A 23,474-nucleotide genomic window follows, 5' to 3' on the forward strand; every position below is an offset into this window, starting at 1 on the left:
CGATCGGGCGAGATATACTCTGATTAATGTGGCCGCCAGCCAATCGCGAATTGTTTGTCATCGACATTGACACGCGTCGTGTTTTGTCGCGCTATAGTAAAAGTATTTATTCAAACCGAAAGATCGATAAAAGATACACGCGTGTACAATAATATAAGCGTCCATTATGCTATAGAACACCAGTTGCGTAAAAGTATAATTATATCATATCAAATGTAATTCTCAAAGATACTTTTGAGATCGCAACGTCGAGATCAGACTTTCTGCAATCGATTAAAAATATCTATTCAATTAATTTGACACATCTCTGATCGAGATATATATATGTTATTGAATTTGCTTATGAATAACATTTTGCGTATGAATTTTCTTGTACCAATATGTTTACCCCCATGTAAATAGAATTTGAACAAAAACATTTTATTTATAAACGTTTGTGAATGTTTAAATTTTTATTTGTGCGAAATCTGAGAGAAGAAATAAGAATGATCTCAAGAAAGCGCGAGAAAGCTATGCCATCTAGCAAGTTGGAAATATCCATCTAAAATCCGTAGATATATACATACAGAGAGAATTAAATTAAGTAGGCGCGACGCTTATACGGCGACTATACACATGCCGTATATCTTGACGTCACCCTCGCCTCTCGCTTCTCCCGTGCATATATACCGTACCGTAGAAGAAAATTCCGCGACCTGTGAAACGGGCCTAACGGGGCCCCTCCGATACTCTTCCCACAGCAGCCGAGCGGTGCGATGTTCCGCGAGAGGTTCGAGAGACGACGCGAGAAGAGGACTCTCGACGGCCGATCTCGACGAGGGTGGAGGGAGGATACGGGGGGTAAATTATTGCCGGTGCATTTGGCGATCGCTTCCGATAGTCGTGGATTCCTCTCGTGAGTCTCGTGCTCGTCGCCTGTTCCTTTGGCAGTCGTGGAATCTTTTCTCCGTCGTTTCGCCGCGCGACTCTCTTCTCGCATCTTTCTCCTCTCGTCGTTGTCGTCGAGGCCTCGAAGAGCGGCGGCAGAAGATATAGAAGAGAGACCGCGGGGGTGCCCGTTAAAAGCAAACCTGAAAGGCGAACCTTCGGACAGACGGCACGGCGAGATCGGACCGATCCGAGAGGAGTCACCTTCGCGGGGATAATAGCGCGGATAGCCGCGAAAGTTACGAGTCGCCAGACGGCTAATGTTGGCGTCTATCACTCACAGCGGCGCTAATGGCATCGGCGGACTCCTAATGGTGAGGCTTCGTGGTTCCATGCAAAGTCCGATCTTCCGACGCGTTTCTCTTCCTCTTTTCCCGCAACAGAAGGTATTCCGATACCAAAGCGCATTTTACGAAGAGCTTTATTTAGATTGACGTTGCTTTGTAACTGATATTTGTAACTGATGATTGTTGAGTATATTGGAACAAAATTAATATTTGCGATACTTTGATGTCAAAAAATTTTTCAATTTTTAAAATCGATTTTCTCTGCAAGCATTAATTGCGTTTAGTCCGCAACGTATATAATTCCGCCTGCTTTGAACAAACTTTGATCCGAGGATCGAATTATTCTTATCATCTTGAGTAACAGTTTTCGCATTTTGTGAAAATTCAGAATCGCCGCCTGCTTTTTTTTTTTTTTTGCAATACGCGCGCGTTCACGCAAAGAGTAATTGAAGTCACGGGCTTCTTGTTGCGTTTGACCTACTTGCGACGTTGCTGCATCGATGAATCTTTAAGCCCCCCGTTGAAACGAAGAAACTGGGACGCTCGGAAGTAGGATTAGTCGTAGTCATCGTCTTGTCGTCGTGGACGGGCTCGCGTGCCGGCTACGAGATTTATGACACCTCGCGCGCCGGCTGGCGATCATGCGATTTCTCATTGTTAGAAAATCCGGAATCTGCACCCACATTATCTATCCGATTTCTAATTTCCGATTTCACGTGGCCGGTTGGCGATGTGGGTAACTAGGCAAATAGCGGGACAACATCTCGGGACAACGCGCGGCTTTATCGATTACCCTCCTTCTGCTATTATCAACTGTATCTCCTTCCTTCATCGATCGGTTGTCAAAACAACACCACGTTTCTCGTGGAATTGAAAATCGCACGATAATCCGATCATAGTCGAGAGTGCGAATTCTCGTGGGCGAAGAAAGAACGGCGAAAAAAAAAAAAAAAAAACGCCGCGTTTGAGGTTGAACGTGGGTTGATTCAAAGTCCCGCGGTAGACGTCGTTGAAACCGCTCTTTCAAGCGCGCATCGCCGCGCGGAGTCTTTCTCTCTTCTCGACAAAAGAGAATGCCGTCAGCGAACGCTTACGTCTTTCCTGTCATAGCGACACGTTTCCAATTCATTAGAGATTTTTCGAGCGCAACGGTGTGCCGTAAAGAGACGCGAATAGACGTGCATTTGTATACAACGGAAACTACCGAGCGCGCGTAGCTTTCATCCAGTCTGCTTCGAATTAGAAAATTTTCTCAACTACGTGAAGTAACTGCGAAGCGGAATAGAAGCGAAATTTCAACGCGACAAAAAGTGCAACATTCAAAATGCAAGGATTGTTGCAAGTATGTAAAAGTTTGTTGCGGGCAATGAAGTTGTTCGTCGTTACAAGAACGCGCTCGGAAAAAAAGAAAACGCGCGCACACACACTTCTTTCTCTCTTCAGCTGACAATATAAAGAAAGATTTTCTATCAACCAAGAAAGAAGAAACTTGTTTTATTTTTTACGAGATTAGAAAAAATAATTATTATTATTTGAACATACGAGGAAATTTTCTATTCAATTTTTATTTAATTTTTCAAGTTCGCGTATAACGCAATCAAGAGAGGCGATTGGATCTCGAGGCAGGAATTTGCGATGGGGAATTCGAATTCTTCTCTTCTGTGTGGCGGAGACGTTTCGTCGCGTGAGAGAGATATGGGCTGGGCACGCGAGTCTGGCGTTTCGTCGAGTGGACACTCCCGGATCTCTTTTATCTCCGTCTGTTTTCCATCTGTATGTAGGTGTCGTCACATCGCCGCGGTCGCTCCTTTGGCCGCGCGTGCTCTTCTCCGAATTACGTAACTTCGCCGTGCGCGCGCGGCACACTCGTAAATATATATATATGTGTGTGAGTAAACACGTGCGTGTGCGCGCGCGCCTTTTACGTGGGGTACCGCGCCTTCGTCACGAAGAACGAATAAACGGACGAACGGCGCGGTGCGGCGCGCGGCGCATCGTTGCGTTCTAAATCGACGGACTCGGTCGGTGCATTACGTCGGTGTAACCCGTGCATCTGCCGGCCGGTCATTCAGGCCTTTGTCTCCCGCTAACGTGGGCGTTACGGAATATCTATTGTCGGTGAGCGCATTCATGCTCGAGGGGGGAAGGCGTGTGCATATATATATTATATAAATATATAGTATATATATATATGTATATATATAATATATATATGTTCTCGTGTACGCGACGGATGACTCGCGGCTTCGTCGTCGTTGTCGTCATAACGGGAAAGACGTGGCGCGGTGCGTGCAAAACGTTATGCAAAACCATATTGCGTAATGTGTGTTCGCGCGCGATGCGCTTCAAATCGACAGTTTGATCCGATTGTCTCTATTCTGCAGATAAGTAAATAGACAGATCACAAGCGCAAAGCGGTTCGACGATTCTTTATTCTCGTCATTTCTCTCTGAGAGCTTGACAGTTCTTGATAAATGAGAGATGATCGCGATCTGTCGAACAACTGATGATGCCAATCATTTACTCGCAACGAGAAAACAATGTCCTCTATCGACAGAGACGTTTTCTCTTTTTTTTTTTTTACGTGAACTAATGATCTGAAATTAATAATTTACGAATTTTTTCGTGCGATGTAGAAGTGAGTTGTATAAGTTTTGTTTTTGTTTTTTGGTACTTGAACACACAAAATTCTTTTTTGTTGCACGTAATTTAGCCTCGTTCGTTTTTTTTTTTTTTTTCGAGTAATAAACGAATTTGTATACGTGATACTTTACGCGCGCGCGGTATGTAGTTCTCGGAAGAGATGTATGAGGGGATCCAGCGTGGCCGCGCGCGATGTTAGATCGTTCGCGGATCAAAGGGGAGTGCACTTAACCAGCTGCATTATTTGCAGCCTAAGGATGACTGCGGTGATAAATGCGTGCGCGGAGAAAGAAGACCGAGTAGAAAATCTTTTGACGCGCGCGCGCTCTGCGCTTTAACATCGCGCACGTACGCGCGCACCGGAATGTATCAGAATACATGAATACCTATTTAAGCGAAACGTTGATTGTAAAGAATACGTAGTACAAACGGGATTTTAATGCACGGTAGCAACCGGTACGTCTTTTCAATTTGCATCGGGAATCGTTTCGTGCCATCGCTAATTCGTCATTCATCACACACAGTTTTACTTGTGCGCTTCAAAACCGTATCATCATTCTAATGAAGATCTTAAAACAATTTCACCAAGCAAGCCCGCGCGTTTCTCGTTGGCAAACAAGTTGCTCTTTCGCAACGACGAATTTGTTGCGTTACAATTTCAATTCAATATTTTACAACTTTTTTCAACATATCTGCACTGAGAATTCTTGTCAAATTTGTATATAAATTTATTTATGATTTTATTCGTCTTCTGAAAAATTGAAAAAAAAAAAAATTAATTTACAGTTTTTTTGTCTGACGGTTGCTCGAAACTTCGCTCAAGAAAGGATGATATAAATCGAACACGATCCGAGAAGCGGATACATGATCGTAGGGAGACGATCGTTCCTTTGAAGGAACGCGCGATCCGTGTGTGTCGCTAACAAAATATAAACTTTCCTCGGAGGAGCATGCCCGCGGCACGTTTTCGCCAATGGCATTTTAATCGATGAGTGTCGAAGAGCTCGAAACTCGTGTCTCTACCTTCACCGTTTCGTCTTCTCTACCTCGTCTTGCCGCGTTCCAAACTCGTATAAGCTATATATCTCAAAGCGGCCTCGTGGCTTTGCTCTGCGAATTTACATGTCTCTCGGCCGCAAACGCGCATCGCATGCCGTGCGAGGTGTGGCCCGCAGATGCGCACGGAATTGCTCCTCTCCCATTAATACGCATCTCGGACCGCAGGCGCGCGCGTTCACGCCTTCCCACACGCGTAAAGTTTAATAGGCGTTTCGTGTTTGTGTCTTCTTATAGTAGCAAGCATTATCGCGCGTATTAACTGCCAATAATATATATTCATTTAGCGCGTCTCATTTGTTTACGGAAGCACTTTTTTTTATATTAGTTATGTACGAGAAGAAGAGTGTTCGCGCGTTCTATTGCGATTCACACAGTGCTCTTGAGCTTTCGAACAAAGTACGTTAGCTCGGAAAACACGGTATGATTTTGTCAGAATGACTTTTCGCTGAAACACACATTTACCATAAGCACACCCTAACTCGCTGCTTGCGGTATTGTAACCTCGGGAGGTTTCACACGGGTGAGAGAAGCGATGATTTCAGCTCTTCCTCGCGCTTCCTTCACGCCAACTGTCGTGTTCTTACGTTCTTTTTCCACTGTGAGTCGCGGACTTACATTCTTCTTCTACTGCCGTACGTAACTTTTTCCACCAACGTGTCCTTATTGCTTTTTTTTTTTTTTCAACCGGCGCGAATCAAGAAACTTTTAAAGTCGTTAGAATGTAAGTTTTTTTTTTTTTCATGACTTGTACACTTTTCTGCAAAATACAGGATACTTAAGATCTACTGTCACGCTTTTTAACATAGAGAGACTTAAAGTTTTAGTTTAAAAACTCACTCGCTTACTAAAACACTTTAGTTTTTTAGAGAATAAAACATTATAATTATTTCATATATAATCTTACAGAGTTGATAATAATTTAAAACGTACATTAAGATGATATTTCAACGCTGACGTATTGAGCGTTTCTAAAAAAAATTGACATGAAGTAAAATTTTTGTTCGCGAAAAAAAAATTGAATTAATTGAACAGTTTTGCGATGACTAGTGACAGTTTGGGAACACGTATCACTTTGCATTTCACGTTGTTCGTTACGTACGTCGAATTTATCTGAGTGCTCATAATCGAACGTTTCCGAGTAAAGATCTTTCCTGCGCGTCGCAACGGGGGATTTACCCGTGGAAAATAAAGGCGAGAGAAAGAGAGATGCCACGGTGAATTGCTATTTTCGCGCACACACACACACACACTCCCAAAATACATATGCAGATTGCAGATGGGCGTGCGGAATCCGATTCGCACAGGCATCTTTCTCTCTTGGGCGAGGATAACTCGATACGAGACGCGCGCGAGCGCGTCGGAACGAGGTGCGTCATATGCAATTCGATTTCCCCGTCACAAGGGGAATCGCTTTGTCGAGGTCTCTGCGCTGGCTTGGTGGCTCTCTCAGTGTGTGCTCGCTCCAAGGCACACATCCTCTATACTCTCAACTCGATTCACACGCGTCCCACAGATTCTCTCGATCGATGGATATAATCCTCGCGTCGGATGCGCGGCGCGCTTGTTGTGTGTGCGCGCGCGCGCGCGCAAGATTGTTTGTCGATGTGCGCGCCGCAGAGTCCGCGACTCTTCTCGAGAGAGACTCGCACCTACTTTCTTTCTTTCGATGGGCGCAATTGCCGGCGCGGAGAATCTATGCAGAAGAAGACGCGTCCTTCGAGACACCACAACAGGTGGACGCGCGCGCGCGCGCGTAGTCGGTCTCTATACCTACACTCACTTCTTTTCTCGTCGTTTTTTTTTTTCCTCGGGCGTTCCGGCCGCCTTTTTTGCGTTCACCTTCGTGCCGCTTATGGGCCGCGATAAATCGCCGCGACAGTCACGGCATGATCGTTTTAGATTTTTCCGCAATATGTAACGTTATGCGCGACACATAATGGCGAAGCGTGCAAAAAATTATTAAGCACACCAAAAAAGCTGCGATTACCAAGAGAAATGTCTTCCGCATAAAATGTCACGCTATTGACCATTCCGCTCTGGAAGGCCAGAGGTGATAATGTGTTGTAAATGCGGAATGCGACTTTTGCTTTTAAAATGTGCATCGTGCCAAGTTGAAACTTGTGGGAACTGCCAGTTCGGGAGAAACTTGTTGTTGTCCCCTTGAAGAGGGCATTGTATTTCGACCGCGCGCAAAACGCGATGTCAAAAGTGTGTAACATTTCCGGAAGGTTCCCCGGTTCATTCCCGGAGTCCAGAACACCAACACAACCACCGCGCTCGTTACCTCTAGGAAGAGGAAGTTACCGCATAATACTCGAGCTTCCCCTTTTTTTACGCGAGATCTGTCGAGTCAGTCAGTCGCTCGCAGTCCTAACATCTGCCGTCGGCTCTGTCGTTGAGTATCTCGGTGTGTACCGGTGGAATACTCGACGAAAGAGTGTGTGTCATCTTCTCGCCTATAAGCCGCGGCTTTTATTGCGTTTCATTACAAAATCGCTTGTGGGGCTTGGCGGGGCCGCCGCCGCTTGCAAGGTCTTAAGCGAATTCCTCTAGCCGGTAAATCCCCGCGCATTACAAATATAGGAATCCGCTACCTGTGAGGTAAACACAACCACGGTAATAAAATTACGCGGGATTATACCACGACACACGTCGAAAAGTTGTTTTTCTTCACGTGATGTTACAGTCGCGATTTAACTCAGTACGTAAGATTGTACGACGATTCGCCACACAACTTCACGCGGTTGCTGAAGTCTACAATACTTGCAACTCTGCTCAATACTTTCTATCTGAATTTTTAACATTAAGAAGTGACAACTTAAAACATTTCTATTCTATATTGTAGCATATATTTTATTACAGTATTTATTCTCACGTACTTTTTTATCGTTAAAAAAGAATATTTGAAGATAAAGGATTGCAAGACTGAGAGTAGTCCGTATCTTTTTCTGTAATCAGCCTTCGCGTCAGTGACAACGATGATTTCGCCTCCGCGAAAATGACACAGTCACCTTCTACGCACATCTTGCTATTTTCCGATTTCGAAAGTAGACCTCGTCCAACACGCCGCAGACTAGAACGCGTTAACCTGCCGAGGCCGTGATTTATTATCCGTCGTCTGCCGCCGGGTTGGTCAACGCGCTGCTGCGCCTCCCTCCCTCCCCCCTCGTGTCGTAAACACACGTTGCAACTATCGTACTGTTCAGTTAAACAGCTGGTAGACCAGGAATACCTTATTTTGCGGCGTATCGTCACACTCTTCGCGTCTGGAACTCGCGTTTGGAAGCAACGGTTTTCCTTTGTTCGCGACAGGGACGGATTTCGAAGCGAAATTATCGGGGCAACATAGTTTTTAAGAAAACGTGCCTTTTTTTTTTTCAAACTGTCTTATAAATTCGTCTCGATTTTATCTTTAATTGTTAATCCTTTTTATCGGAACACGCAGAAAAGTTGTAAAAGTTGTGCAACATTTTTGTACGTGAATTATGTTTTTTTTAACTCTGGCGAAGTCTCTACTTCTGATCCCGATAAACCTCTACCTTTCGACCCCTTAGATCGGATCTTTTTCGATCGTCCGATTAATCACCCGAAAAATAACACGCGGCCTATAATTAAACACTATCGGCTCGGTTTAAGGCTGCACGCAAACGCGGTTGGAGATTTCTGTGTTTATTCGTGCCCGCGGAGGCCGACGAGTCCTGAGAAGCCTGCAATTACTCCGGTCGTCACGGCGGGCCCGCACGGCCCGATCCTCAAATTACGTGATTGACAGCCCGAACGTCCGTCAGATCCGGCTAGGATAAAGTTCCTATCGAGAAGTCCTGACGCGCGATAGAGAGTATACTTTCTCACGTCTCGGCGTTTCTTTCCAGATTCAATTTCAGCCTGCCAAATATTTGTGTTAGCTCATTTTGATGTCTAAAATTAACAGCCACGACTGTCTCTCCGCGTCAGATGTCAGTTGAAAAACGTCGATGAGTCTCGTGTACGTACTCCTGACATATTGATACTTTAGTTATTAATTTAGCAGCATGGTAATATATATTTAGAGAAAGGTTTTTCTTGATTTTTTTTTTGCATACAATAGTTTTCTACAAACCTTAAACTTTTAGTTTTGAATATTTACGTAATTTACATGTGCAATTAGGAGAGTTAGTTTACTTTTACTAGGAGACTTAGTTTGATTTTACTTTTTTTTGTTTTTTTAATTTTAGATTTTGATTTTGATTATAATTTTGACTATAATTTTCTTAAGAGAATCGTATTCGATAAGTACGTAACATTCGAGACACGACGTTACCGCGCGGCCTCGAGATTTACATGTAAATCCGCACACGAGAATTTATTGCCGAGACAAATGATCGATCGAGCCGTGTAATCATCTCATTCTTTCCGCCTGGCTTCCTCCCGCGCTCGTTTTAATCGTGCCCCGATCGCACGCTATCATTGGGATCTAAGCGATCGTGGCAATGACCCGCTGACCGTAATGATCACGTAACGATCGACCACCGCGGAGCTAGATGAGATAACGAAGAGAGGATATATCTGGAATTGCGACTTCGTGCGACCGTATGTGTATGTATATACGTACCTATATCTACTGACTGATTCCACGGGAATCGCGAATACCGCGGCGAATATAACGGGGCGGTGGGTATTTCCGCAGATGTTATCTCATGTGAAATAGTTGCGCGCGAACGTCAGGGAATCCCGGATAAAAATTCTCATCGTCGAATCTCCGCACGCCGACGCACGTCGTCCAAATAAATGCGCGATTCGATCGTTTCAAAATACTCTTACTGTTCACTTCTCTCCTGTGCACACTTTCTCTATAGACTTGACAAGATAAGATAAGATACATCTTTGTGGAAAATATATGTGTATATATATATATACACTTAATTTGTGTTACTTGGGATATCAGTGATTTTCATTAAAGGTTATGCTGCTTATTATACTGTTATGTCCTGATAAAGTTGCGAAGCTATAGTTCTTGCATATACATTCAAAATGAATTTTTTTTCTTTTTTAAACACGCACCTTATCTGATATGTCCGACTTTTTTGCTTAATTTAAATTGAAAAATTGCAATTTTATTTCCAACTAAGTAGAACCAATTGGCAATTGGAGAACGCGCTTAAGAAAGCATTAAAGAATCTAAAACTGTATGTTATTTAACAAAGTACAATAACTAGATACGCGCGTTAAATGATCCCCAACCAGTGCCTGATCCCCACTTTACCCTATTTACGTACGTAAAAGTGTGTCGCAAAAGAAAGAAAGATATAAACTAAAGATATAAATTAAAAGTACAACAATACAAAAAAGTACACACAAGAAGAAAAAATACAACTGTGTTGAATAAAAATTTATATTCTTATTAATTTTGTTACTGTGCTACATTGTGAATGTAAAGTCAAGTGCGTTATGAATAATAATTAAATGCTTGTTCATCGTGGTTAACAAGATAAGATTAGAAATCGGCCTCGCGCACGAAGGAAATTAGCGCCATTGTATAGGAGCCGGGAATTTTCACAAGGCTTTCCATGAAATTTAATAAAAAAAAAAAACTCGTTCACAAGTAATGTCATAAACTACCGTGTTGTACTACAATGGACGACTCGTTGTCGATTATTACGAACTGCTTCGCTACCTCTACTAACGATCAATGATAATATTATTATCGCCATGCCTATTGTGCGTTTGCGATGGTTACTTATTCCACGTGGAGGGATTTACGATCATCGCTTCCGGTACATGGCAGCACCGAAAAGTATCGCTTTACGCTCGGCGATGAGCGCGTCGTCGCTACACGCTCTGCCGTCGATGTTGATAACCAATACAACCGGTTTAACGTTATTTGAGTGTTGCTCCTTTCCGTTATATTCTTCCTAATAGAGAAGAACTTTTCCGTTTTGCAATCATCGACGACTCGGGGGTTACTTGTTTTGACAGTGCCGCGAAACCGCCAGGATGTACAGGTGAATTATTACGAAGCTCTGTATGAAGCACCTTATTAAAGCTCGTCAGCGGAATCAGTTATTCACTTCGATGTGGATAATTATATAGCGTTTGTATCTATATATGGCGATAAAAAAATAGCACTGCCTCTCTCTGCTAAAGCACGTCGCTCATGCGAATACATATAGGTACTCATTAACCATAGGATATAACCGTAATATTTTGCCAAACATAGATCTTCCTTTCGAGCGTTATCTATCGATATCGGCTTAAACCGTAGAACGTTTTTCTTCGCCGCTGAAATAATACATTAATGGTACACCGTAAAAACATTTCAAACACACTTGGAAACAACCACGGTCTCGCAAACACGTTTCTCTCTGACCGATGGCTGAGCGGTAAAACGTTGTTTAGGATTAGTATTATTAAAGCAATTCGAAATTCATAAAAAAAAAAAATAAACCGAAATCACTTGTAATATAATTTTCCGGAAAGAAAATTGTGCGTTGCGAGAAACAAAAAAAAACCTCAATCGCGATAAAATCGAGCAAAAATATGTTACCGGTCGGTGTGCATTCTCGAGAAAAAAAAATACGCGCTCGGCTTTTTACGGTGTAGAAAAAATAAATTGCGCGGTCGAATGTTCTCGGCGTGACGATTGCGATCGGAATTTCTCAGGCGGATTCTCTCGGTGTCCGGTGCGCGCTGCTCGAAACGAAAGCAGCGTCATTATTTCTGGGCGCGGCGTTTTCGCGCGGCGATGGTGCAACAATTTTCTAAATCTCTAAATTACCGGCGCGGACATTTACTATCGGAAGAAAGGCACTTAATTTGTACGAGGAAGTGCCGTTGCAAAGGAAAGAACCGTTTGTTCGTTAAAACGGTCCTCCGAAGTGGCGTTGCGTGCCTCGTAAATAAAGGGGAACGGTGGACGATACCGGGACGCGGAGGATTTTCCCTCGTAACGATGCTGCTTCTTTCTCTCTGCCATTATATGTCGTCCGATTTATTTAACGAATAAATTTTACAAATACACTGATCGAGATCAAATTTTTTATGATCTTAAAGATATAATTTAAAAAAAAAAAAAAAGCTTAATTCCATCTCGGAATCTTATCTTAAGGTACCGCGAGTGTTAAACGCGGTAGTCTCCGAAGCTTAAATGATTAAACATCTTGCATAAAGTAATCGCGTTAGCGTCTCATAATGACGGAGCTGCGTAAAGATATGCGTTTATGAAAACCGAACGACTGAATGCAATACGCACGTGTTGCGTCGGTTGCAACGGTAGAAGACGTCGAGCTACCTCGCCCGCAGCAAGTACGCGCGGTACATTATTAGCTTCTCGTGCACCACCCTAACATGCGTAACGTGTTGCAACAGTGTTCCGGCTACCGCGTACATGCGCGAGGAATAATATTAGGAATGAGTTGATATACGCGTACACACACACACACACACACACACACACACACACATGCGTACACGCATCGCCGCACATTATCCCCGCAGCGGTGATTATTGTCCTCGCGACAACTTCCGCGACGAGTATAAACATCGACGTGCCAACGTTAGTCGTGGCTCTCTCCCTTCTCTTCGTCTCTCTCATTTGAATAAACAGCGCGATTATTATTACACGATCCGTAACCTTGCATTACGGCTTTGAATCGCGCGACGCGATCGGGTTCTCCAGGCCGCGGGAAAACGTGATCTCGCGCGAGCGTTGTGCTCGTCTCGTGGCTCGTTATCGAATTAGCATTGTTGATAATCTCCTCGGTCAGTTACAGATTATTAATTTAAGAGAGATAGATAATTATTCGCGAACGCGCGTAATAGATCTTCTCGAGAGACGGAGAGCTAATGACGTCTCTCTCTCTTTTCCACGGTCGATCACTCTCCGCGTGTCTCACGCGCTTGCGTTCAAATACGCGCTATCAACAAAGCGAAACGGCATTCCGTCCGACGGTAGCTTTTATAACTCTCGTGCGCTTTGACCGATTGTGAGATCCGCGGAAGTAGTGCAAGTCATGCATCTAGGAAACCACGCCGACGCTCGGCGGCTCCCTACCGATCTAGACGAGTTGCAACTGCGAGTGTAATATCATTATCGTTCGCCGGGGCGAACCTCCTATGCCCGTGTCCGGGTTAATCAATTATTACAGGCTCTCCCGTGAACCGCCCGCCGGTAGCGATCGACTGCGGCTACCCAGCTTCGGCTATTATTCAGCTTAGCTCTCGAGAGGAGCTAAGAACGAGAAGATAAACCGCTGATTCTCGTCTCTCCTATCTTCTGTCTTATGCGATTTCAGCACGCGAAACGTGGTCGAAACTTATGACACAGACAGATTAGGGAAGATATTTTTCTCCGTTCGTAATTACACATCTTGTAATCTTCAAACAGTTCTTCAAATTTTGCAGAAATGTATACAAAAGTATTTTTTTTTTTTCAAATATAAAATACAACAAAGTGCACATTTATATATAAATTGTATTTTATTATTACAATTGGTTCTTATATCTTGAAACTAAATTAGAAAAAATTCACGACAACAGTAAAAAGACAGTTGGAAAATGAAAAAAAAGAAAAAAAAATTCTCTCGTTTACTCGATAAATTTCTCGTGTGTGTGTTTCTCGCACGACGCGGAAATTTGCAGTTTGTAGGATTCATAGAGAACTCTGTCGGTTCGCGTCGTCATAGAGGAATCGAGAGTCTTTAAGCGCATCACTCGTCGTAAGGTAGCGATAACGAGCCGATACTTCTTACGCCGATCGTCGTCGTCGTCGTCGTCGTCGTCGTTCTCTCGACTTCGTTGCACCTGCCTCTCTGTCGTTCGTTCTCCTCCTTTACGAGCGAGGTGGCTCTTTCGAGGCCGCTCAAATGTCATTTCCAGTGCGGCACACGCTCATTGTGTTCGCTCGGTGTAGCGGGCAGCGTTTCCTTATAGAGGACCCCCCCTAAGAGAACTCTCTTTCGCCAACCGCCGACGGTGAAAAACGGCGCGCCGCGCCGCGGCCCTTTTAATCGCGGCTTTTCTTACGACGGCTTAGCGTCCTCACCGCTGCTTCCATAACACCCGTATTATCTATATTCTGCCATTAGCTTCGATCAGCGCGGCGAGTTCTTTCTGAGAAAAAAAAAACAGCTCTTCTATTCCACGTTTGTCGCGTAAACGCGAATCGATACCGACGATCTCGGGTTTAACTTCGTTTCGCGTAAACTACGTCTCTCAGAAGAGACCTACACCCCTCCCTCCCTTTCCCGTCTTCGTCGGTTTCCTTCATCTGTCGGTTTCCTCCCCCACTTGTTCTCATGCGGTAAGCAACATTTTTGTTTAATCAAACAGGTTCTGGCTTGGCGCGCTTGTGAACCGCGCCGCCGCGCGCTCGCTTCCTACAAGCGCGCGCGGCGGCACCCGCTGTCGCCGTACGGTACACGTTCGAATGTCACCGCAGAGAGAAATCTTACAAAGTCACTTCTCCATGTGGCTGTGTACGTGTTTGTTTTTCGATCTCCCATCATCATATCATGCGTTCTCGTTCTCCGCATGGCGTTTCTCGCGATCTTCTTTATCTCGGAATATCAAGTCGTTGTCACAACTTATGTTGTTTTGTGTAACGTTTGACAAGATTTAACTTTGGTTAAGAAAAAAAATCTCATGTATAATTTATATATTATTTTGCATATTTTTGCAAACGTTTATTTTAATATTAATGTTTTCTGCGTGAAGAACTGTTCTGCAAATTTTCTGGAAAAAAAAAAAAAAAAACACTCATGACTTATGGCATCACACACATGCGCAAAATCTTACGAAACCATTGCGTATTATCATGATATCTCTTGCGTTTTAAACAAGACACGCACCAACGTGAGACCCTCTCTGTTGTACGTTGTACGTATATCGTCAGATCGTAAGAAAATTGCACGCATATGCACTTGCGGAGTTAAAGCCTTGCGTTCTTGCACGTCAGACGGACGATTCTGATCCCGGCATTATATTGGATTCGAGGTAGTAGTCAATGCGCAGCGATACGATACGCGACGAGTATCATCCTAAGTTGCTCGCGCAGCTGCCGGTATTGACGATCGAGCGGATAATCAATAATAACGAGTAGCGAGATTATAGAAGCAGCTGAGCCGGCTACAAATTGTAAATTCCCCATGAAATTAGGCGGCACGACGGTTCTGCTTTCTCCTCTTAAAGACGCGCGTCCATAGATATATACGTATATCGACGTACGAAATTCGTTCGTAAGTGTGTCAGTCGTGTCTAATATTCGTTGAATATTCTTATCTTATCCGAACGACAGTCATTTTTTTTTCCTAAATTTTTGATAATTTCTCTTGTGTCATTTTGACTTGCTCAAATTGAACTCGACTATTTGATTTCGGTGATATCAAGACGGTGATAAAAGATACAATAAAAAATGCAATAGAATAACTCAAAGAGTTATACAACTATTTTTATTTGTGTTTTTAATGCGCGCGTTTTACATAATTCTAATGTGTTTACATAAGTGTATACACAGTTTGTCGGAGAAATTAGCATATCGCGTTAATAGAAAATGACGGGAAATATGTGTAATCCCGCAAAATGAGCGTCGATAGTATCAATCTAAATTAATTACGTTAAATTATACAGCGCTAATATACATCACGTGCATGTTCAACAGGTGTGTTGGACGAACCCAATAAAATGAAACACTTACGAAACCCTGTAAAACACGTATAATCAGCCGCATCAATTTACCCGCCTGATGTTGCGCGCGAGTCTAATATCCTCTTCGTAACGTAATCTATCGTGGTAGCGTGAAAAAGAAAAGTTACGGTATTCATGCGCGGTGATCACGGTGGTCCGAGCGACAGCTGAATTATAAGACCACGTCGATAAATCACAACGGGATTGAAAATCCATCAAACAGAATTTTCTTCCGATATGTAGCTTTGGGGGAATGTAATCTGTTAAGTTGCTGTCGCGCGTAATGGCGTATTCTGTTTCTGTCGGGAAACTCGATGATGGAACGCGGCAACTGTTACACTATCGAAGTAGATTTTATTGCTCAATGTACGTTTATAATTAAATCTAAAAGAGAGCGAAAACAAAAATCAATCGAGTTATTCAAAATTTTGCTGATTAATGTGTTTATCGTTGTTTATTTTTAGGGGAGAGAGAGAGAGAGACCCTTGAAGCGTTCACATTGAGAAACAAGACTCTTTTCATAATAAATAGTGTCGGATAACAGATTTACGACGCTATCGCGAGCACATGGGTGCCGCTTGATGATTTCGTAAAAAAAGAGACGGGGGGTCGAAATAGAAGCGGCACGTTGCCCGTCGAAACATAATCGAATGCATTTTGTTTTATTTTTCGTTATTTCTTTTTTTTTTCTTGTTCGACGACTCGAATCGAGAAGAAGATATATAAATAAATATTGAAGCAAAGAGAGAAAGTTTATTTGTAATTGCAGAATATCGCTTTGATAATTTCGTTTTTCCCCGACAAATGTTCTTACACTTGGCGAGCATAAGCGTAATTATAATTGATGCGTTTCATTATCAGTACGTCAGCGTAATTGAAGTTCATTAAAGCGTACGAATAACGACGACGCCTAACAGAAACGAGATAAAACACCTTGTAACACGAATTACAAATCGCTTCGCGAGAGTTAATCATCGATCCCGGCAGGGACAATGATCTCGTTAAGTACCGACTACAACGCGATTACGTCCGTCGGCTATTGACGTTGCGATTAATAACAGGACGTATAAGTTCCTGATTAATTGCTCGAATAAAACGCAACCGCGCGCGGTAGTCGCGGATATATGGGCATTAGGCGTTCTTGAGTTACGATCTAATTATCGTCAGTCGGGAATCTCACCACGTCTCTCGGGGGAACGCAACACAAAACGCGTCCGTGTAATCGCTAATTGGGGAAACAACTTAATTGTATCTAAAATCGTAACTAAAATATCGAAGCGTAGAAAATTTGCTTGATCGCACACACGCCTCTCTCTCTCTACAACGTATCAACTAGATATATAGGACAATCAAGTGAGATATTTTTCAAAAGAATTTTTTATATCCTCTTATCATTTAAATCGACAATAATTCAACACCACATAAAATATGCTTATTGTATCTACAGCATTAAAAAAGATGACAGATAAGTTTTTTAGTACGGAAAAGTGAGATCTTACGAGAAGAAAGATAAATCTTGATGAAATGACAGTCGAAGATCGCGCCAAAGACGCGATGAAATCTTAATTGCTTCCGACGACGTATCGCGCGTCGACATTGGTTACATAAACCGTGGATGGGATCATCATCAACCATTAGTCGCTAGGTGTAGATGATGCTTTGGACAAGCGGAATAATCATCGAATCGTCAGATATCGTTCTATCGACTGGCTGTTTCTCGCGTGTCGAAATTAGACTCGCTAAAGTCTCTGAAATGATAATGACCCGGAAAACCGGTTTTTTTTTTTCGGTTACTAACCGAAGGAGGCGTGTGAGATATGGGGAGAAAGGTCACGAAAAGAAGCTGATAAAGGAGAATGATGTGTGTGAGGATACTTCTTTCTTTCTCTTTTCCTCTCTTCCTCTTCCTGTGCTTCTAAAAACCTGGTCGCGATTAAGAGCCGATGATATTTTCGCGGCAATGCTCGTTAACATCAATAAATTATCGATGTACCGTTAATGAACCAATAATTAGTCGGCGAGTAATGAAGTCCGCTACTTGGCGGATTAAGTCGACAGTTCGTGCGCCATCGCCAGAAAGGAATTCCGCGCGCACCCGGTAGCCGGATCGTTTTGCGGACGTATCGATAGCTTCTTTCGTGCGCAAGGTACATTAATGCTTATGAAGTGGACTCTCGTGCGTGACTCATTTCTCTAAAAGTCCACCATTTCGAATACACACAGATACGATATGACAGCGTAATGTTTCACTTATCTATAGTTTCAAGTAAGAAGTGGATGTCTCTTTGCGATTTGTTTCTCTATTGTGTATTTCTTTTTATTTTATATTGTTAAAGGAAGAAATTTTACGTGCTCCTATTTTGGTATTTTTTTACTTAAATCTTAGTTGGAACACAATGTGAAATCAGAGATAAAACATTTAATTGATTTATTCAACGAGAGAATTTACAGCAAGCCATCTCATTAACATACTCTTTCTAAGCACGCGTTTACTTTCTCCTTTTTGCTTCTCTTCTCCTTCATAGGCGCATCTGGTATGCTGAGAGGGCTATCGGCGCATAAAAGAGCTGCGTGTGCACGCCCAGGCGCATCTCTCTCTTTCTCTCTCTCTCTCTCTCTTTCTCTCGAAGAGAGAGCCATGCCTATTCATACGTCCACGTGTCATAATACGTTGTTCGTATGTGTGGGTGAGAACTCGCGCAGAAATATTTTGTTTGGCGCTTCCTGCTCGTTTAATCAATGACATCTTTGAGCGTCGAGATGCGCATCGAACGTGTTTCATATGGTCTTGCGCGAGTATAGGATAAGTCGACGTGCGTTATGTGCCCCACGTGCGAAAAACCGCGCGGGCCCAGTTTTAACGTGGAATGAAGCCCGAAAAAAAGAGACTCCATTTCTTTCAATTGTTATAAGAACAAAAAAAAAAAAAAAAACAAACAAACCAGAGAGCCTCCCGTGGTCCAAGTTAAAGATGGACGATCAAATGCAGCATAAAACTTTCAATTATTATTTATCGACTTCAAAATCTTTCTCTCTCTCTCTCTCTCGTTCTCTTTCTCTCGCGGTTGGTTAACCGCGATAAATTGCAACGACTATATGTTCCGAGAATTTGCGTGAACACAATTTTCGAATTATAAATCATCGCAACATGATCCAGTTAATTTAATTCGTTTGTGCTGAAGCTGGCGTTACATCGGATTCGACATAAATCATAATAAATTTCAATTATGATATATCGAAAGAGTCCGTAAGACACACATGCCTCGTTACAAGTTGACATACACACACAATCTAACATTGACTTACAATCGCGATCAGATGCAATCTAATAAAATCGTCAATCTCACTCTAGTATAAAAAAATTATTTCGTTATTTATTAAATAATTATATTTCCTTTTTTTTTTTTAAAGCGAAAATGTCGTTATCTTTGGATGATAGATGTAAACACATTGGTATAACACGCATCGTGATGCACGACACACATATGTCGATGCGGCGCGTTGCTAAATTTATCTCGGCGTTTTAGCGACATCGATAACGACGGTCGTGTGACGCTGTTCTTTTTTTTTTTTTTCTCTCGCCTGGCAGACGCAATTAGCTGTATGTCCTTTCTAAGCCGTGATTCTTTCTCTGCGTCGTGACTTTCACCAACACACACACACACTCGGCTCGGCTGCATTGCAGTTGCGACGTGTGGTGCACGGCGCTCGGCACGTACACACGAACACGCTCGCTCCTAAAGGCATCTTTATTGCACGGTATATTCACACTACGCGTAATATCTCAGCGCGCGAACAGCACGTATAATCAATGACATCTTTACGAGGAGCGCGATAAGCCCGCGAATTCCGCAAGAAACGACACAAAAGGAGAAAAGGGTAAAGAAAAATAGCGAGGAGACATCAAGCAGAAAGGCAATGCCCCAGTGACGGTTTGAAAGAAAATGCCGTGATTTGAGCCGCGGGAGAGGAGGTGGTCGATGTAGTGAAGAATTTTTAATCAAACATCTTATAATAAACATTAAAAAATTTTTAAATAATTATTTAATAACTAAATTATAAAGTAAATAATATAAAATAAATATATATATATATATATATATATATAAAATTGAAATAAAACATGTAAAAGATTTATATAGAGCTTTTAGCACGATATACAATCTCATCTCTTATAAAATGTAAATCTCTCGATATACAGTACCTACAAGATTACAGGAAGAAAGTAATAATGTTTATGTGCCGAAATTTTGTATGAACTGGTTTCTTTATTCGCTCGCGCTATTAATCCACCATAAGACTTCACAGTGAGGAAGTCATTTATTTCATTTGCATAAGCTTCGTATTACGTTCATAAATTTGCTCGAACCTTAATTTTCAATTTTTACGCCCGTCTCCCGATAAATCTGGTAGATCCGCCCCTGGCAGGCAGAGGCGCAAAGTCGAAGAGACAACAGGGAGTGTCCGCTGTTGCATGATAAATCCGCCGCGGCTTAATTCGCATCAGCTGTAACATCGTCCGGAATTCTTTCCCGCGACTGATGCGCTCGAGCGCTCTCCGACCAGCCCGGCTTGGCTTCCCCTTCGTCTTTCTTTCCTCCTCCGCTTATCCCGACCTCCCGCGCCATCCTCCTTCACGTTGCGCTTCTTACCGCTGCACTTCGCCTTTATGGGACTCAGCATCAACGGATGATGTCACGGGGCGTGTCTTGCACCGTGAAACGTGCACCGGGATTCTTTTCGTCAGCGAGAGCATTCGTAGACGCAAGAGATGCGAACAACAAATGCTCTCTTTCAGTGAACACCCTGCGCTTTGTTTTTTTTTGTTTTTTTTGTTTTTTTTGTTTTTTTTTCAGAAAATTAGCTAGAGTTTAATGTTTATGTGAGCTTTTTTTTTTTTTTAATTTGGTCTAGAGTTTTGTTAATATCTAAGATGAAATATGCAAGAAAACAGATGTGTAGATATGTTATTTATTTATATATAAAATCACAATCTTCTCGTCTAAATATTAGAAAAAGGTGACGTTTGTTTCTGTTTGTCTAGTAATGATATTTATTACCTGTATTTGCTGCTAAAATATATTTCCAAGTATCAGTCGTAAATAGTTATAGAACTCGCAAACACGGAGCGCAGAAACTAACTTATGTATCCTTCGTGAGATAACTCTGAGAGAGTGCGAGATATAATGCGTAATCCACCGTGTGGGCCGATCCGATTGTAACATGACATGCGCGTATGTTATATACCTAAGGTGGGTCGCGCTGCTTTCGTATGATCGACGACCACCGTCGAAGTCGTTTCACGACCGTGCTAATTGAACTTGATCAGAGAACGATTTCGTCTTATGACGACAGATGTGACTGCAAAAAAAAAAAAAAAAGCAAATTAAAGACAAGTTGAAAAAGTACCGGACAATTTTCTCTTTTTCTACCTATCCGATCTGTTCGTATTCCCAACTAACGAGGTCCGCGCCATTGCCAAATAAAGATCCGACTTGGTCTCATCGACCATTTCTCTCGTCGATTCGAATTGAGCTGTCGAAGTAGCGGCGCTTCGCGTCTTCCATCTCGATTGACGGTTTCGTAATCGCGACATATATTCTCTTTCGATCACGACGACGAGTATAAACCTCGCCGAAATTACTGCCGCGTTGCGACCCTCTTTAATTGGAACGACGATCGTTAAGCTCACAAACATATATAACCGCGCGCGCATGCAGTTTGCGTTGCGCTCACGTGCACGTTGTTTTTTTTTTTTTTTTTTTTACGTTGATAATCGCGAATGACAAAAATATTGTTATTCCAGTTACCGCGCGAAAGCTCGTCCCCGGAGCTCTCTCCGTATAAAGCAAAAAGTATGCGGGTACGCAGAGAAGAGAGGACGTTCCACCTTGTGGCGGAGGTTGCGCACGGGTGCGCGCATTGAGTAAACAAGTATAAAATGTCGCACCGCAAAGGTCAGTGCTCCTGGTTGGCATACAGCCGCGGTTAATTTGGCCGGTCTCGATTAGCCGCAGGCGTGCTGAGTCAACTGATTTATCCGCGTCCAATCGCGGGAACGATAATGAACTGACCGAGGGGGAAAGACTGTTGTTCGCGTAACTGGAAGACACTCGCGGCGCAGTTGTTGCTCGTCGCGGTGATATATGAATGCGAAAAACACACGCGGGTTGTTAAAAACAACGTAAAAGGACCGAAGAGAGTTTCTTCGAATTCTTCGAAGGTGATTGCAAGCAGAGACGGGATAAAAAAAAAACAGCTCGTAAAAATTATTTCTTGTTTATAACGCAACGTATTGTTGAGCAACGCATCTCTCTCTGACGCTCGGTACTTATTTGTCAGCATTTCGTTATTAAACTTTTACAACACCCCTGAATTTTTGTTTACAAAATTTTAATTAATCGCATCGTGGCAAGTTGCGTTTACGGACGCAAAACCTATGCGGCTTATTCCCGCTCGTGTACGAGCGTGAACGACTTAATTGTATCGTTTCCCGGCTTCGAGACTGCAAAATCTCTCGAGAAACGAAACGGGAAACGAACAAAAACGGTTGTCGTCGGCGCTGTGGAAGCAATATTCCGTTCTATACGCGCGCGCGCACGGAGCTATATAACCGCCTAAGTTAAAAATTGCTTTATAAACACCCTATCTCCGGATAATGTCTACATCGGCAAACTAATCTCGACGCCGTCGTATAAGGGCGCGCCGATTGCAATAAAAAGAAACCATGTATAATATTTAATAGGCCTGTTCGTCGTAATAACTCTCTCCGCTGTTACTTCGGCGGCCACGGTAGATCTTACCGATAATTTCAAAGACACACACATACTGACTTCTTCTTCTCTACGTGTGTGTTTACACACACTCCCGCTCCCGCTTCGAGGAATAAGAAGCGACAGAAGAGATTCGCGGTGATGCCGCGGTGTACGCAATGACCACCTTAGGCAAAGAAACGCTACTAACATACAGAATAATTCTTTCGTAACGTCATACTTTGATATATAAGCTTTTCGCGCTATTGCACGTTACAGAAACGACGTTAATTAACGTTTGCTTGATCCGTTCAAAATTTATTAATCGAATCTATAATGAGGCGAGAGAGTGCGACTCTCGCTCGTATCAATTAAAAAAGAAAAAGATTAACGTCGATTTTCATTGACAGTCACAAGACTAAAAACACCGCAACTGAGTCTCCACAGTCGAATCGCGTTACTGTTAACACGTTTGTCCAAACTACTCGCGTTAGTGTTTAACAATTCTCCTCATTTCTACTATTTCTTGAACTTATGCGCGCAGCAATCGATGTAATGCGCCGGATTGTGCGTAGAAAAAACACGCGCCACAAAACTCGTGATATGATTGGCTGACGTGTAAAGTAAATGGGAGACGGAGAAGTTAACGTTATCGAGAAGAAGCGTGTTAACACGATGTTAATGACTGTATCCAGATTAATCCGGATTAACAGCAACGCGATTCTCGATTGTACTGGATGCTTTGTTCAAAAGATGCAGCATCGACTGCGAACTATTTTTACTCCGTCGAAGCATTTGTAGTAATTAAATTAATTCTGTCGAGACTTTACGTCTTGGCCAAGGATTGCTCAACGAATGATTGATGAACGTTACATTCTCATTATGGGCTGCTACTGTGAGAACATACGTAATACATAAGTGCGCGAGCACGCCCGTCCATATTGCGTTTATACGTATGTATGTATTTAGACGTACGCGCTTATATATATATATATGTATGTATATATATATATATATATACATACTTGTTCGTACGTACGTTTCTCGCGGTGCGCAGACCGGAATCATTAAGAACAGTTTACTCGCTCTTTCATTAGTCATCGACGATTTAATGCGCCGTTTGATTTTATCCTTCGAAGGACTGCCG

The sequence above is a fragment of the Pseudomyrmex gracilis genome, unplaced genomic scaffold (assembly GCF_002006095.1).
Source record: "Pseudomyrmex gracilis isolate BER0280 unplaced genomic scaffold, ASM200609v1 scaffold_40, whole genome shotgun sequence".
Lineage (NCBI taxonomy): Eukaryota > Metazoa > Arthropoda > Insecta > Hymenoptera > Formicidae > Pseudomyrmex > Pseudomyrmex gracilis.